Here is a 15398-nt window from a genome sequence, read left to right as displayed (position 1 = left end):
TGAGAAGGTCTAGGGTGGCCACCCTAGGGGCTCGCATTGCGTTTTGTCCTTCCTGAACACCAATCCACAACAATCCCACCATTTCTCCATAAAGCTAGTGGCCAAAAGGAAGAAGGGAAGAAAACAACATGAAAGAAAGAGAGATATCAAATGTGTCTACTGTCTCACAATAGGAGGCTCATGCAGAGAACAAGCTTCCCCAACCCCCCACCTTCGCAAAATGGGAGGAACTACAGGGGACGACTATCAAGAAGGACTAGGGTGGCCACCCCCAGAACTCGCACTGCTTGTCATCCTTCTTGAACATCAATCCACAACAATCCCACCTTTTCTCCATAAAGCTAGGGGCCAAAAGAAAGAAGGGAAGAAAACAACATGAAAGCAAGAGATATCAAATGTGGCTACTAGCTCACAAGGGAAGGCTCAAACAGAGAACAAGCTTCCCAAACCCGTGCCTTCACAAAAAGTGGGGGAAATGTAGGGGATGGTGATTAAGAAGGACTAGGGTGGCCACCCCAGGAACTTGCACTGCTTTTCGTCCTTCTCGAACACCAATCCACAATAATCCCACCTCTTCTCCACAAAAGCTAGGGCCAAAAGGAAGAAGGGAAGAATAAAACACCAAAGAAACAAAGATCCCAAGAAAAGAGACAATATCAACAGCACGCCGAGTAGATGTCCGCAAACCAAAAAGAAATAAAAAAAGGCACCCAATCAAAAATCATCCCACCTCTTCACACCCTCCCACATATATTACAACACAACACCCTTTCTAGCTTACACCATAACAAACAACAATCAAACAACCAAGAAAATAAATCACAACCTAAACTTGACCACTAGAAAAGACAAGGGCCACAATGAGACCAATGTCTAGAGCATGTTACTGAGAGGTAAACAACCCCCCAACCCAACAAAAGGCTTCAAACGATAAATAGACTACTAATAACAAACCCACCCCACTATTGCACCCCTCCATGTATAAAACACCCAAAAATCTTTCCAGCGAGAAAGTCAACGGGGGTCAAGAATCAAACTCCAAACAGGAGTTGTCACGGGCTGAAACTCAATGCTAGAGAAAGCCATGGGCCACAAATACATCAATGGCGAAAGGCCAATAAATAGGGGAACATTCGCAAAGCGCACACCACGAAACAAATAAATGACCAAGTCCCACAAAAAACCCACAATCTGAAGGGAGGAACAAGGACACAACCTACTACTTCTTTTTTCCTTAGAAGCGGAGTGGCTCGTGAGAGGATGAGGAATTCCCTCAATGACAAAGGCACAAGATAACATTTCCACCCTCATGCCCATTGGTGGGGAAAATTTCAATCTCGATGGAGCTCAGACCAAGGGAGGGGTTTTTCATTACTTGGACACCCAATCCTTCCATGAGGGCATATCAAGGAACGATCAGGAGGACTAGGGTGGCCAGTTTAACAGGTTGAACTGCTCTTCATCCATCCCATACTGACCCCACTGCAACAATTTCCCCTCACATAAGGTTTGAGCTACCAGGCGCGCACGCAACCACTCCCTTGACCCAACCACCAGCAAAAAATCTCACCTCCACACCCTTGGCCCATGCCTTCCAACAAACAAAAGATCGAGCACCACTGCTACACATGAGTCTAAATTTATCCATCATATTTCCCAAGCACCTCAACTACAGCAACCATGCCTGGTCGAATAGATTGTCGAAAAGGCTCCCAAGAAACAAGCTTCCGAACCTCCTACAGAAACACATTGGGGGAAAGAAAAACAAAGGATGGGTGGGACAACCACAAGCATGGCTTGCAAGCACACACACAAAAAAACAAGTGTTACCTCAAGACAAGAAACCAACAATGTTCCCGCCAAACACCAAACCTGCTCCCCTGGAGACACACTTGACAGTCCCACATTGCAATCGAAATCCAACCAACCCAAACCAGAAAAGAAAACCCCTGATATCAATGATCCTACTATAGGTTCACCTACAGTAACCTTGTTACAACTTCTCCTCCCTCTAAATGATAAGGTTCAATGAACTTCTCATGACATGGATGGTGGCGAACCACCATCATCGACGCAATCCGAACACTTCACTGGATCATTCAATCGGTAGGACTGACAGGCAGTGTGTGCAAAGGGCAGGGACGTAGTCAACACGAGTTGATGATACGCACTTACTAGGAATTCCTCGTTGAATACCAATAACTGCAATGGTCTATCCCCATCATGATGCAATTTGAGAAGATTTCCTGATCCTATCGAACCAGGAAGAAAAACGCGTTGGCTACATTAGTGTAGCTCGTGTGCGACCCAGAACATCTAAGGGCATCACAAACCTGTTATTGCCTCAAACTTCCATGGCCTAAATTGCCATAGTCCCTCTAAGATGTTGGCCGCAAAGGGGAACCTCCACGTAGCTAGTTAGCAGGCTGAGGTCTTATTCGTTATCAAAATTAAACAGAAAAATTGCTCCACCAACTAAGAACAGGCATGCACCACCACCCATAGAATCAAGAAAGAGCTCTCAATCTATCAATCGTTACTATGTCTGGACCTTGTAAGTTTCCTCGTGTTGAGTCAAATTAAGCTGCAGGTTCCACTCCTGGTGGTGCCCTTCCATCAACTCCTTTAAGTTTTAGCCTTGCGACCATACTCCCCTCGAAACCCAAACACTCTGATTTCGTAGAAGGTGTTGGAAGAGTCCTTAGAGCAACATCCGCCGATCCCTGGTCAACATCATTTATGGTTGAGATTGGATGATATCTGATCGTCTTCGAGCCCCCAAATTTCTTTCTTGATTAATTAAAACATCCTTGGAAATTGCTTTAGCAGTGGTCCGTCTTTCATAATTCCAATAATTTCACCTTTGACAATGAAATACGAATGCCCCTTATAGTCCCTATTAATCATTACTTCGGTCCCAAAGGCCAACACAATAGGACCAGACTCCTATCACATTATTCCATACTAATGTATTAAGAGCATAAGCTAGCTTTGAGCACTCTAATTTTTTCAAAGTAACAGTGTTGGTGCCGTAACCCAGCCAATTAAGGCCAAGAGCATGCCGGAAACAAAAGGGATGGAAGGGCAGGTGCACACCGAGTAGGCGGACTGACGTTTATGACCCAAGATCCAACTATGAGCTTTTTAACTGCAACAACTTAAATATATGCTATTGGAGCTGGAATTACCACAGTTGCTGGCACTAGAATTGCCCTCCAATGGATCCTCGTTAAGGGATTTAGATTGTACTCATTCCAATTACCAGACTTGATGAGCCCAATATTGTTATTTATTGTCACTATCTTCCCATGTCAGGATTGGGTAATTTGTGCGCTTGCCTCCTTTCTTGGATGTGGTAGCCGTTTCTCAGGCTCCCTCTCTAGAATTGAACCCTAATCCTTCGTCACCCATCACCACCATGGTAGGCCTCTATCCTACCATCAAAAGTTGATAGGGAAGAAATTTGAATGAAGCATCACCAACACAAGGGTTGTGTGATTCGTCGAGTTACCGTGATTCACCGAAGAAGCGATCAAGCCCGCACTGGCCTTTTATCTAAAAAATGCATCCCTTCCAAAGAGTCGGGACTTGGTGCATGTATTAGCTCTAGAATTACTACAGTTATCAGAGTAGTATGGTACCATCCAAAATACTATAACTGATTTAATGAGCCATCCCCAGTTTCACAGTCTAAATTAGTTCATACTTAGACATGCATGGCTTCATCTTTGAGACAAGGATATGACCATTGGCAAGATAAACTAGGTAGCACCCTCCCACTTTAAAGGGAATTCTAGGTGCTCTCTTACTAAGAGCCAACCTGAACACCCAACAAGTCAAAGAGATATCAAAATATCATGTAAAACTTGTATGCCTTGCACCTCTTTTATCTCAAGAAGGAAGCACACGCAAATTCCAAGGACATGGTGAACAAATGGGTAGACCTGTCGAGCCACAACCACCAAGGCCACTTTAGATTTTGCAACCACGCCCCAACCAACAAGAAAACGAGTGATCACTCACCCACTCCCTTAGAAATGCCTCCAAAAGCCTCCACACCCCGCACCGAGGCCACCTAGGAGTCCACCCCAGTAGTAGCAACGGTGGACCTCCATCTACCGATCGCCTGCTATAGCCTCGATGCAAAGGAAAAGGAAGGAAATAAAAAGAGGATGACCGAACACAAATCCTATCATAGAGAGGCCATACAAAACTCCCCTCCCCACACCAATGCCACCTAGGATTCCACCCAGATAGAAGCAATAGTTGATATCGATTAGATGATCGCCTACGACTTCCTCGACACAAAGGGAAGGGAAGGAAATAATACAAGACAAGCCGAGCCTGCAGCCTCCCCTAGAAATGCCCCCCAACCCTCCCCTCCCCGCATAGAGGTCACCTAATAGTTGACCGGGACAACAACAATGATGGACGTCAATCGCATGATCACCTATGATAGCCTCAATGAAAAGGAAATGGAAGGAAATTAAAAAAGACCAACCTATCCCACAACCTCTCTACGAAATGCCCCCCAACCCTCCCCACTCCGCACCGAGGCCACCTAGGAGTCCACCTGGACAGCAGGAATGGTGGACCTTGATTACTTGACCACCTGCAGCAATGACGATGTGAAGGAAAAGGAAGGAAATAAATGCAAATCAAGAGGCTCGCTACACAATACAAGAACATATCCAAACAAGAGGAGGGATTGGGTAGCTCCGCACCCCACGCATCCTACATACAGACAACCTGGGAGATTTCCCACAGCTTTACCAACTGGAAAATGAATAATTTTCACCTACAACTACCTGCATGTAGAGGAAGGAGGTCAAAGCGTTCCACCTCAAAATCCTTCTTCTAGATATACCTCACCATCAACGTAGCAAGCCTTTCCCCATTGGACCACAAGCACATACACAATTGAAACAACAAATGCCCATAAATGTTGTGACTTAACATTTCCAACCAAAAAGGCCTACCACACACACGATATGCAAGGAAAAAGTCGACCACTCGATCAAATACATGGGCCAACACATCTATCAAAACCTCAAAGCCAACACAACCATGGACGATGTGTACTTTGAAAGGAATGCCAACCCTTAACTTTACAATAAGGAGAACAGTGCCTCACTGTTACACAGTAATTTGTCACTGCCTTCATCCCAGTCTTCCTACTGTGTCATGAGTCCAAAATCATTCATGCTCATGCTCTCTGATGCTGCCAAATGACCCACTTTGCCAAAGTTTCTGCATCATCGTGACTGTTGTCAAAATAAATGCACTGATGAGTGCTCCAAAATAGTCCATACGCGCTGCCATCATGGAAGTACACGTGATTCCCGCGATGGTCGAATTTCATGACAGAGTGCGACTGTTGCTTTTATTTTATCGTGATGACATGACGTTCTCCATTATGCAGTAGCGATTTCAGCGCGCCAGAGCAGTTATGTACCGCAATGATCCAGTTTGGGCGAGTTTGTTCTAATAGTCGGGCTTCCAGATGACTCCAGACCTGGTTATTGGCCTTGTTTATGTCGCCCTCCCTTCTCTGGCATGGCTTTTCCATCATTTGTGCTACCTTACTTAGAGATAAGTTTATCTTCCCATCATTCATGGAGACTCCTTCTCCTTTTTAAGCTTTCACCATTGCTATGAGCTGCTAGTTTTGGAATTCTTAGTCTTTGGAGTGTTGCTGGTAGTATTGTGAGTTTGATAGGTAGCTGGTGTGACAAGTGTGGGATTTTTTGAGAGCTTGACGAAGGTTGTGAAGTGCTTTTGATCTTGTGTGAAGCTTGTGAGTGAGAGAGACTTGTATTGGGAGATCCATCTTCAAGGGTGAATGTTTGAGGAACATGCTAGCTGGACCCTCCTGAGAAGGCTTATGACGTCAAGAGCTGGGTTGTAAGCTTACTCTATTTCATATTTAATATAATCAATGATGTTTTCCTATGTCTTGTATGCAATGTACTAGATAGCTCGTGATTTCTTGACTTTATGGGTAAATAGTTCTCTGTTGTATCCAGTTATGTGCTTTGTTGTATTTCCTTGCTTTGTTTTAGGTTGATTACTCGCTAGGAGGAGGAAGCAGAAGCTGAAGCAGCACAACAGAACTCCATCGCCACTCGTTGAGGTAGGCCTCCAACTTGAACTATTTAAGGAGAATTGTTGTTGATTTGTCCTTGTTTGTGACTAGACCCATTCTAGGGCTAGAGGGGTTGCCTCTGTCCGCAGAGGGAACACTTTCCTGCTTCAAAAATTGGCGACTCCGCTGGGGAGCTGGCCTTTCTCCCCTTTTTGTTCATTCTTGCCTTGAGTTTTTGTTTCGGTCTCTTTTCAAAAGTTTGGGGATTAGTTGTCTGTTTCTGGGTTTCCTGGCTTGGTCTGGGAGATGCTTTGTTTGTTTAAAGATTGACTGTTTTTGTTTGGGAGTTTTTGGCTCGAATGGGGCTTTTTTTGAACATCATCACATTTTTTAATTTAGTCGCGCTGTCATCGCGCCACCCTTTTTGTAATTTCATGTCCATCGCATTATTACACCTAACAGTCGCGACGGTTCTGTAAATCAGACCATCGCAGAAAAGGCATGTACTTCCGCGCTGAAATCGCATTGTTGCTGCACATCATTCTTTATCAACGCTTTGTTGTTGTGTATTACCCGCGCTGATTGCTGTAGAATTGAATTTCTTCAATTCTGCCTCCTGAATCTGTTAGTCTTGGTAGCCCCTATTGTTCTCACTTGGTTTATGACTTGTTTTTCACTGTTGAGAGGTTGAAGCACTCTCTTGTGAGTTTTGTTGAGCGAATCTTGCCTTTTTGCTTTGTGACCTAGTTTTATTGTTCCAAGTTTGCTGGATCAGCTTTTCTTGGTTGCTTGTTTGCAAAGATTCGTTTGCTACTTGCTGTTGGTTTCATTGAGCCTTCCACTTTGCTTACTTTTGGTTGATTATCTAGTGATCGTTGTTGAACCAATCTTGTCATTGTTTCGATTTCTCTTCGCTACCCAGACATAGATTACAATTGTTTGGGGTCAACCGGTTTTCCACATTTGTTTGTTGCTTACTGATTTCTTTAGATTAAAGGCATCAAAATAAAAAATTGCATCTCATTTAGCATGCGAAACTGAAAGAAAATTTGCATTTCAAGTTGCATATTGAAAAGCGAATGTTTAGATCTCTCATTAGTAGTATCCATGCATTTTAGGAATTGATGTCTGCTTGCATTGAGTGACTGTGTGTTTCCTTGGTTTGGGAATGATCTCTCTACCCTCCCATAGGCAGGTGTTCATCGAAGAAAAAGGATACTTCATTCATTTTAGCTACATCCTAGGCTTTGAGACATTACATACGATAAGGCCTGAAAACTGAAACATAATCCAAGATCAACTTTAAAATGAACTGAATGAATCTAACAATGCATTGGAACATAACACACACATTTAGAGGTCTAGGCTAGAGACATGCTCCGGCGTCGGTAACGTAGTCACTTTTGTTTCACTCAAGGTTGGGTGATTCCTCCTTCCGTGACGCAATAGTGGTCTAGTACGGGTTTGATCTCCCACGTACTATCGAGTATATGTGGAGACCCCACTAGGTTATCATCCTTTATCCATAGGAAGCCGTGTCTTCCACCTTACACGTTGTAACGCACCGAACACAGCATTCGGGAAGATTGACTGCCATACGGAAAGTCCTTGGTTTTCATATGACTGCCAAGGTGTATATGCAGTTTTACAGATTTGTTTGGTAAACCTTTTTGCCTATTTCTCCAGAGTAGTCACTTTAGTTCCTTTTCAGACTCCCTAAAAGAAAAGGTCTATCTGAGCACTTGTCACTTCAGGCTCATTAAATATTCGAAGGCGACTAGAGTCATATTTTGTCCTTTTCTCGACTCTTTAAAAATGAAAAGGTCAAGTTTTGTTCCTGTGTCTTAAAATTTATTCGGCCATTATTCACAATACCCGGTTAGATCTTGTTTGCATTAGCTTGAGTAGGGTTCTTTCTCATTCTTGATGGCAACATTCCCCAAGTCTACTGGCCAACGTTTTCCCCGAGATGGAAATCTTGGTCCTTTTCCTTCATTTTGAAATGTTAATGCTTCGTATATGGCAACATTGTCGTTTCCTGGGATAACCATCGGTTTGCCCATATGGTTGTTTTCAACCTCGGTGGCCCCGAGTGTTATGACTCCTATTCCACCGTCTCCTTCGTCCGAACTAAGACATGTTGATTCCAAGATGGAGCCTGCGCCTTCTTCCCCTGTTTCCTCCTCCTCCTCTCCTCCTTCGTGTGGTGAAAGTTTCACATTAAGTAACCAGGAGCCTAAGAAGAAGAAGAAGAAGATGAAGAAGAAGAAGAAGTCCGATAAATCCAAGGCCACTTGTGCAATTACCGCTCCGAGTCCATCCCAGGTTGAACCACCTTCTGCTCCTCCGCGGAAGGTTAAGTTTCCTTGTAAATTATGCAAGGGTGACCATCTTCTTCGTGATTTTCCCGGCATTGCAAGGGTCCTAGAAGTATGGTCTCATGATTTGGTTCGACCCTCATCATCTTCTGAAGCTCAAGGCGATACTATCCTATCAACTGGCAACGGTAAGAAGAAAGGGAAGATTTGATTCCCCTGTAAACTGTGTAAAGGCCACCATCCCCTTCACCTTTGTCCGCTCATGGATGAAGCCTCCGTCATTTTGGACAGTCTTACAGCTTCTTCACACCAGCTTCCTGTTGGTTATCAGAGGCTCTCTTCAGACCCTCTCCCCATTGACAAAGAGATTGGCTTAGATTTTTCTCTTGTCTGTCCTCCTCCCGAGCCTTGCTATGCTAAGCCTGTTCTAGACCAACCATTGGTTGGAGAGAGTGTCGACTTGGGTTCACCACTTGTTGATTACTCTATCTCGGAGGAGCATCATGATTCTACTGCTCATGTTCTTCTCGTCTCGTCAGATTCTCCTAAGTCCGAGAATGACCCTCCTATCGTTGTTGATCAAGAGAGTCCTTCTTCGGCTACTGTAGGGCAGGGGGGAAATTATACGATTCCCCCACCAAGTAGCTCAGTCGTTTCCTTCGACTGGAGTCATTTGACTACATTCTGCCTTCCATCCCATGTGCCTTTCCAAATTATGGTACATGCCTATGATAAGGCAATACCTAGCATTGTCCTAGATGAGGGTGCGTTGGTTAGTCTCATGCATTTCACTACTTGGAAAGCTTTGGGCTCCCCACAGCTTGTGCTAGTAGCATAGAATCTATTAGCATTTGACAGAGGAACTAGTCAACCTCTAGGGGTCCTCCTAAAGTTTCCTGTTACTTTGCGAGGCAAAACCGTCTATATAGACGTGATGGTTGTCCAATGTGTTTTAGATTTCATTCTTCTCCTTGGCCGTGACTATGTTTATGCCATGGGGGCTCTTGTCTCTTCACTTTTCCATGTGATTTGTTTTCCGCATGATGGAAGAATGGTGACTATTAATCAATTATCATTCTTTAGTCCCCCGGTGCCTCCTGTGCAGCTGTCATCCCCTCTCGGTTCTTCCTCGCAAGCAGTACCTTCTATGCCACAAGTCAATTATGTGGCTACCCGTTCCATCTCAGCCTCTGCTGATGATCACGTAGATGGTCTCGTACATGATGTATTGGGGGCATTGGAACCTGACCTGTCATTGGTGCATCCTTACCTGGGTTCCTCCCAGAGTGCATTTCTTCCATCCCATGAAGACCTCTTGGGAGCCACGTTCTTGGATGGCACATGAACAAGGTTACAAGGATAGTTTTTTCTTGCCTCAACCTCGTTAAAAAATGAAACAAGGTGTCACGAGGATAGTTTGTTCCTGTGTCAACCTCGTTTAAAAATGAAACCAGGAGTCTTGAGGAAGGTTCTTGATCTTATGTCAACCTCATTAAAAAATGAAACAAGGGTTATGAGGATAGTTCTTTCACTATGTCAACCTCATTAAAAAATGAAACAACTCCTCCTTTTCCAAATCGAGTCTTCGATTAAGATCTCGTAAGATCCAAGTCGAGTCTTTCCAAAATCTCGCAATTGAACCTTCATTCCATCCACCTCGTTGAATGCAATGAAGCTTGGGGGGCATGTACCTCGATTTGTGTGATTATGCTGGGGGCATGCAAACTTATAACAAGCATAGTTTTTGTTTCAAGCTTGTGTAAACATGAAACCGAATCCAAGAAGAGTTCTCCATGGTTCAAGCTTGTGTAAAAATGAACCCATACCTGATTTACGTCTCGTGATTGCTGTTTTATCCGCTAAATTCTACTAGATGAGCCTTGGTTGTTTCATCCCATCGCCACCATCTCTTTGGCTGATCATATGCCTTCACTTGGTTGTTTTTCCTTTCCTGAGGAACTGCTTTATTAGCCAGCCTCTTGACCATTACATGTTTTGAGCAGTTCCACCATTGCCGGAACCAGTTGCTACCCTTTATGCCGCTCGTTCCTCCAGGACAAGTCTCCTTTAAGCTCTTCTCTAACTCGTAAAAGATGAAAAGATTGCCGAGTATTTTTCCCTTAAAATGGAAGTCGTCTTTAAGCTCTTTTCTGACTTGAAACATGAAAAGATGGCCGAGTTTTCCTCTTGAGTCATTAAAAGAAATGAGAGACAGTCACCTTTAAGCTCTTTTTTCAACCGTTTAAACATAAAAAGATCGCCAGGTCTTTGTCGTTTCAGACTTGTTATTGGTTACGAAACGGCATGCTTCTAACCGTTTTTTTACTTTTTCAGGTCGAAGTTACTACTTATGAGTACTCCTCGATCATAATGGTTGGGCGGTTCTTTCGAGTATTTTTTTATACTTTTTCGGGCTCGAGAGACACAACTCTACGAAAAAGGACCCCCCTGGAGTTTTCTTTTCCGTGTCTTTTTCAAACTCTCTAAATATGAAAAATACTCCGAGTTTCACCTATGTCGGACTCGTGAAACCCTGATGGCATTGGACTCGTCACCATGACGAGACTCGAGCTTCTCCTTCCTAGGGCTTGTTAAACTATTACTAGGTTGGATTCAACAACAGGTTTATCATTGATTGTTTATGGCAGCTCGTCACTCTTGAACATCGACACTTTTTCTTTTTGTCGGGTTGGGTCATCCATACGTTGTCATTTGGCCTTCCGCAGGTTTGGGTTATCATTCTAGCCTCATTTCATGTGATTCATGTCATCTCCTTCATGCCTTTGATCCATCATTGCCTGAATGCTGCCACACCCCCTTCCGGAGTCGTGTTGCCGATATGTTCAAGAGTATAATCCCTCTGCAGTTTACACCCTTGCCTTCTCCTCTGGTACTCTGCTCCGCCATCTACCACTTGTTCCTTATATCATGTCGTTGATGGGGAAAACATTATGGCCCTCCTGCGACGGGTCGTCTCCTGTCGACATCAGCTCATTATCTAGGAGATTGACCTAGAGATCCCTTTTGGTACCTTAGAGCTTGTATGCCTCAATGGCAAGTTCTTTGCACCTGACGGTCGACTTTCATCATTGGTCGCCGATTGGGTGATTCCACGAGTGTTCGACTTCAACTCCTTTTTCACACTTCGTGGATTGTGCTGGAGAATACCTTGAGATCCATTGGCATTATTGGTGGTTTCTCTCGCGCTTGTTAATGGTTTTCATCATTGACCGGTAATCAAGCGATACTCTATCATGCTCGGCCTCAACACCTCTATTCGCATGTTAGGATTTGTACTATGACCGGATGGGTTCAAGACCCCGAACTCAGCTTACACATGTTCGGGCTATGTGGATTAGTTTTATGATTACATGACTCATTAATGGATGGCTGCGACCATACCCGACTCTTCATGGATGGCTACGACCATACCTTTATTATCATCATGGTCTCATTAGCTGGGTGGCTGCGTCCATACCACAGACCTATTTCGTATGTCTTTTGGATGGCTGTGCCCATGCCTAGAATACATGTAATTATCAGAGATATCAGTTGTACTTGCGTGCAGGTTCTTCGAGATGGTGTTCTAGTTCAGTCAGTTTCGTAAAGCATTTCACCCCTCCCACTCTCTCGGGCTTCATACTTTAGGGGACATCTGTTACACAGTAATTTGTCACTGCCTTCATCCCAGTCTTCCTACTGTGTCATGAGTCCAAAACCATTCATGCTTATGCTCTCTGATGCTGCCAAATGATCCACTTTGCCAAAGTTTCTGCATCATCGCGACTGTTGTCAAAATAAATGTGCTGATGAGCGCTCCAAAACAGTCCATATGTTCTGCCATCGCGGAAGTACACATGATTCCTGCGATGGTCAAATTTCATGATATAGCACGACTGTTGCTTTTATTTTATCGCGATGACATGAACTTCTCCATTATGCAGTAGAAATGTCAGCGCGCCAGAGCAGTTATGTACCCGTAATGATCCAGTTTGGGCAAGTTTGTACTAACAGTTGGGCTTCCAGATGACTCCAGACCTGGTTGTTGGCCCTGTTTATGTCATCCTCCCTTCTCTGGCATGGTTGTTCCATCATTTGTGCTACATTCCTTGGAGATAAGTTTATCTTCCCATCATTCATGGAGACTCCTTCTCCTATTTAAGCTTTCACCATTGCTATGAGCTGCTAGTTTTGGAATTCTTAGTCTTTGGAGTGTTGCTGGTAGTATTGTGAATTTGATAGGTAGCTGGTGTGACAAGTGTGGGATTGTTTGAGAGCTTGAGGAAGGTTTTGAAGTGCTTTTGATCTTGTGTGAAACTTGTGAGTGAGAGAGACTTGTATTGGGAGATCCATCTTCAAGGGTTAATGTTTGAGGAACATCCTAGCTAGACCCCCCTGAGAAGGCTTATGATGTCAAGACCTAGGTTGTAAGCTTACTCTATTTCATATTTAATACAATCAATGATTTTTCCTATGTCTCGTATGCAATGTACTAGATAGCTAGTGATTTCTTGACTTTATGGGTAAATAGTTCTCTGTTGTATCCGGTTATGTGCTTTGTTGTATTTCCTTGCTTTGTTTTAGGTTGATTACTCACTAGGAGGAGGAAGTAGAAGCTAGAGCAGCGCAACGGAACTCCATCGACCACTGGTTGAGGTTGGCCTCCAACTTGAAGTATTTAAGGAGAATTGTTGTTGATTTGTCCTTGTTTGTGACTAGACCCACTCTAGGGCTAGAGGGGTTGCCTCTGTCCGCAGAGGGAACACTTTCCTGCTTCACACTCACATTGCCTGATGGAAAAAGCAAGCAAGAGGGAGGGTAGGTGGTTTAAAACCAAAACCCTTCCACGTTCCTATTAAATGTATGCATCTCAACCAAAAATTCCAACAAATAAAGGGTACAAGAAAAAGAAACTAGCACCAAAAACAGCCGAACAATGACGAGGCTAGCCGTCATAGGGAACCACACCACAACAAACCATACAACTTCAAGAACTTAGAGCAGAAGGGGAATTGTTCACATATGCCTCATGGGGCAAGCATGGCCAACATTATCGCTCATGTGCTACCGAGTGTGTATGGAGAGAAGATGAAAATAAGCCACCCTACAAACGACCCAAGGCCATTCTTGAGACAAACCTAAAAAACCAAGGGGCACAATAGCGACATAGGCATGACGGAGTTTTTGGGTTTCCATCTAGGACCACAACAACGAAGGCTCAAAGGAGTGCCAAGCAAACTTTAACATTTTTATCATTTGGATGGGCAAGAGAGATGGCGATGAGCATGGCCAACATTACTGCTCATGTGCTATTGAGTGGGAATGGAGAGAAGATGAAAATCGGCCACCCTACAAATGACCCAAGGCCTTCATTTAGGAAAACCCGAAAAAACAACTCAATTAACAACCCACTTTTCACACGAAAAGAAAACCTGTCACTTGTATCATTTGGATGGGCACGAGGGGACGAGGATGAGCTAGGGCGCTACACCACAACAACCCATACAACTCGAAGAACTTAGAGAGTAGAAGGGGAATTGTTCACATATGCCTCCCAGGACAAGCATGGCCAAAATTACTGCTCATGTGCTACCGAGTGGGGATGGAGAGAAGATCAAAATCGGACACCCTACAAACAACCCAAGGCCATTGTTCAAGCAAACCCAAAAAAACAACACAATTCCTAACCCACCTTTCACACAAAACGAAAACCTATCACTTGTATCATTTGGATGGGCACAAGGGGACAAGGACGAGCCAAGGAGCCACACCAAAACAACCCATACAACTCCAAGAACTTAGAGAGTAGAAGGGGAATTGTTCACATATGCCTCCCAAGACAAGCATGGCCAACATTACCGCTCATGTGCTACTGAGTGAGGATGGAGAGAATATAAATATCAGCCACCCTACAAATGACCCAAGGCCATCGTTTAGGAAAGCCCCAAAAAAACTCAATTACCAACTCACCTTTCACATGGAAAGCAAACTTGTCACTTGTATCATTTGGATGGGCATGAGGGAACAAGACGATCCCAGGAGCCACACCACAATAGCCCATACAACTCCAAGAACTTAGAGAAAAGAAGGGGAATTGTTCACATATGCCTCCCAGGACGAGCATGGCCAACATTACCACTCATGTGCTACTGAGTGGGGATGGAGAGAAGATGAAAATCGGCCACCCTACAAATGACCCAAGGCCATCTCTTCAGGCAAACCCAAAAAAACAACTCAATTACCAACCCACCTTCAACACGAAAAGAAAACCTATCACTTGTATCATTTGGATGGGCATAAGGGATGTGGACGAGCTTAGGAGCCACACCACAATAACCCATACAACTCTAAGAACATGGAGGGTAGAAGGGGAATTATTCACATATGCCTCCCGGGATGAGCATGGCCAACATTACCGCTCATGTGCTACCAAGTGGGGATGGAGTGTTACACAGCAATTTTTCACGACCTTCATCCCAGTCCTTCTATTGTGTCATGTTTCCAAGTCAAACATGATCATATTGAACAAACGCTCTCTGATGTTACGAAATGACCCACTTTTCCTAAGTTATCTGCCTCATCATGACTATGGACTTAATATATGTGCTGAATGGTGCCCATAAATAGTCCATACGCGCTTTCAGCGCTGAAGTACATCTGATTCCCACGATGGTCCAATTTCATGCTCCACTGTGAGGTTACTTATTATCTTTGGCAATGATCTAACTATCTACATTGCTCACTAGCAATGTCAGTGCTAAATCTCAGTTATGCACCCGCGATGATCCAGATTGGGCAAATTTGTTCCAACAATTGGCCTTCTGGATGATTCCAACCTAGTTGTTGGCATAGTTTGTGTCATCTTTCCTCCTCTGGTATGGCTATTCCGTCATTTGTGCTACCTTCCTTGGGGATAAGCTCTCTCTTCCACCTTTCATGGAGACTCCTTCTCCTATTTAAACTCTCACAATTGCTATGATCTGCTAGTTGGTAAA

At 44.1% G+C, this 15398-nt stretch overlaps 1 pseudogene; it reads right to left on the bottom strand.

The window, feature by feature from the left end:
• Nucleotides 1-1956: 1956 nt before the first annotated feature.
• On the bottom strand, nucleotides 1957-3768 carry LOC149157431 (18S ribosomal RNA; annotated as a pseudogene).
• Between the last annotated feature and the right edge of the window lie 11630 nt (nucleotides 3769-15398).

This window comes from Pinus tabuliformis, chromosome 5_2 (assembly GCF_031772625.1).
Source record: "Pinus tabuliformis cultivar Carrire ecotype Pingquan chromosome 5_2, CPIR1, whole genome shotgun sequence".
In the NCBI taxonomy this organism is placed as follows: Eukaryota; Viridiplantae; Streptophyta; class Pinopsida; order Pinales; family Pinaceae; genus Pinus; species Pinus tabuliformis.
This window is presented reverse-complemented; position numbering and strand designations above follow the sequence as displayed.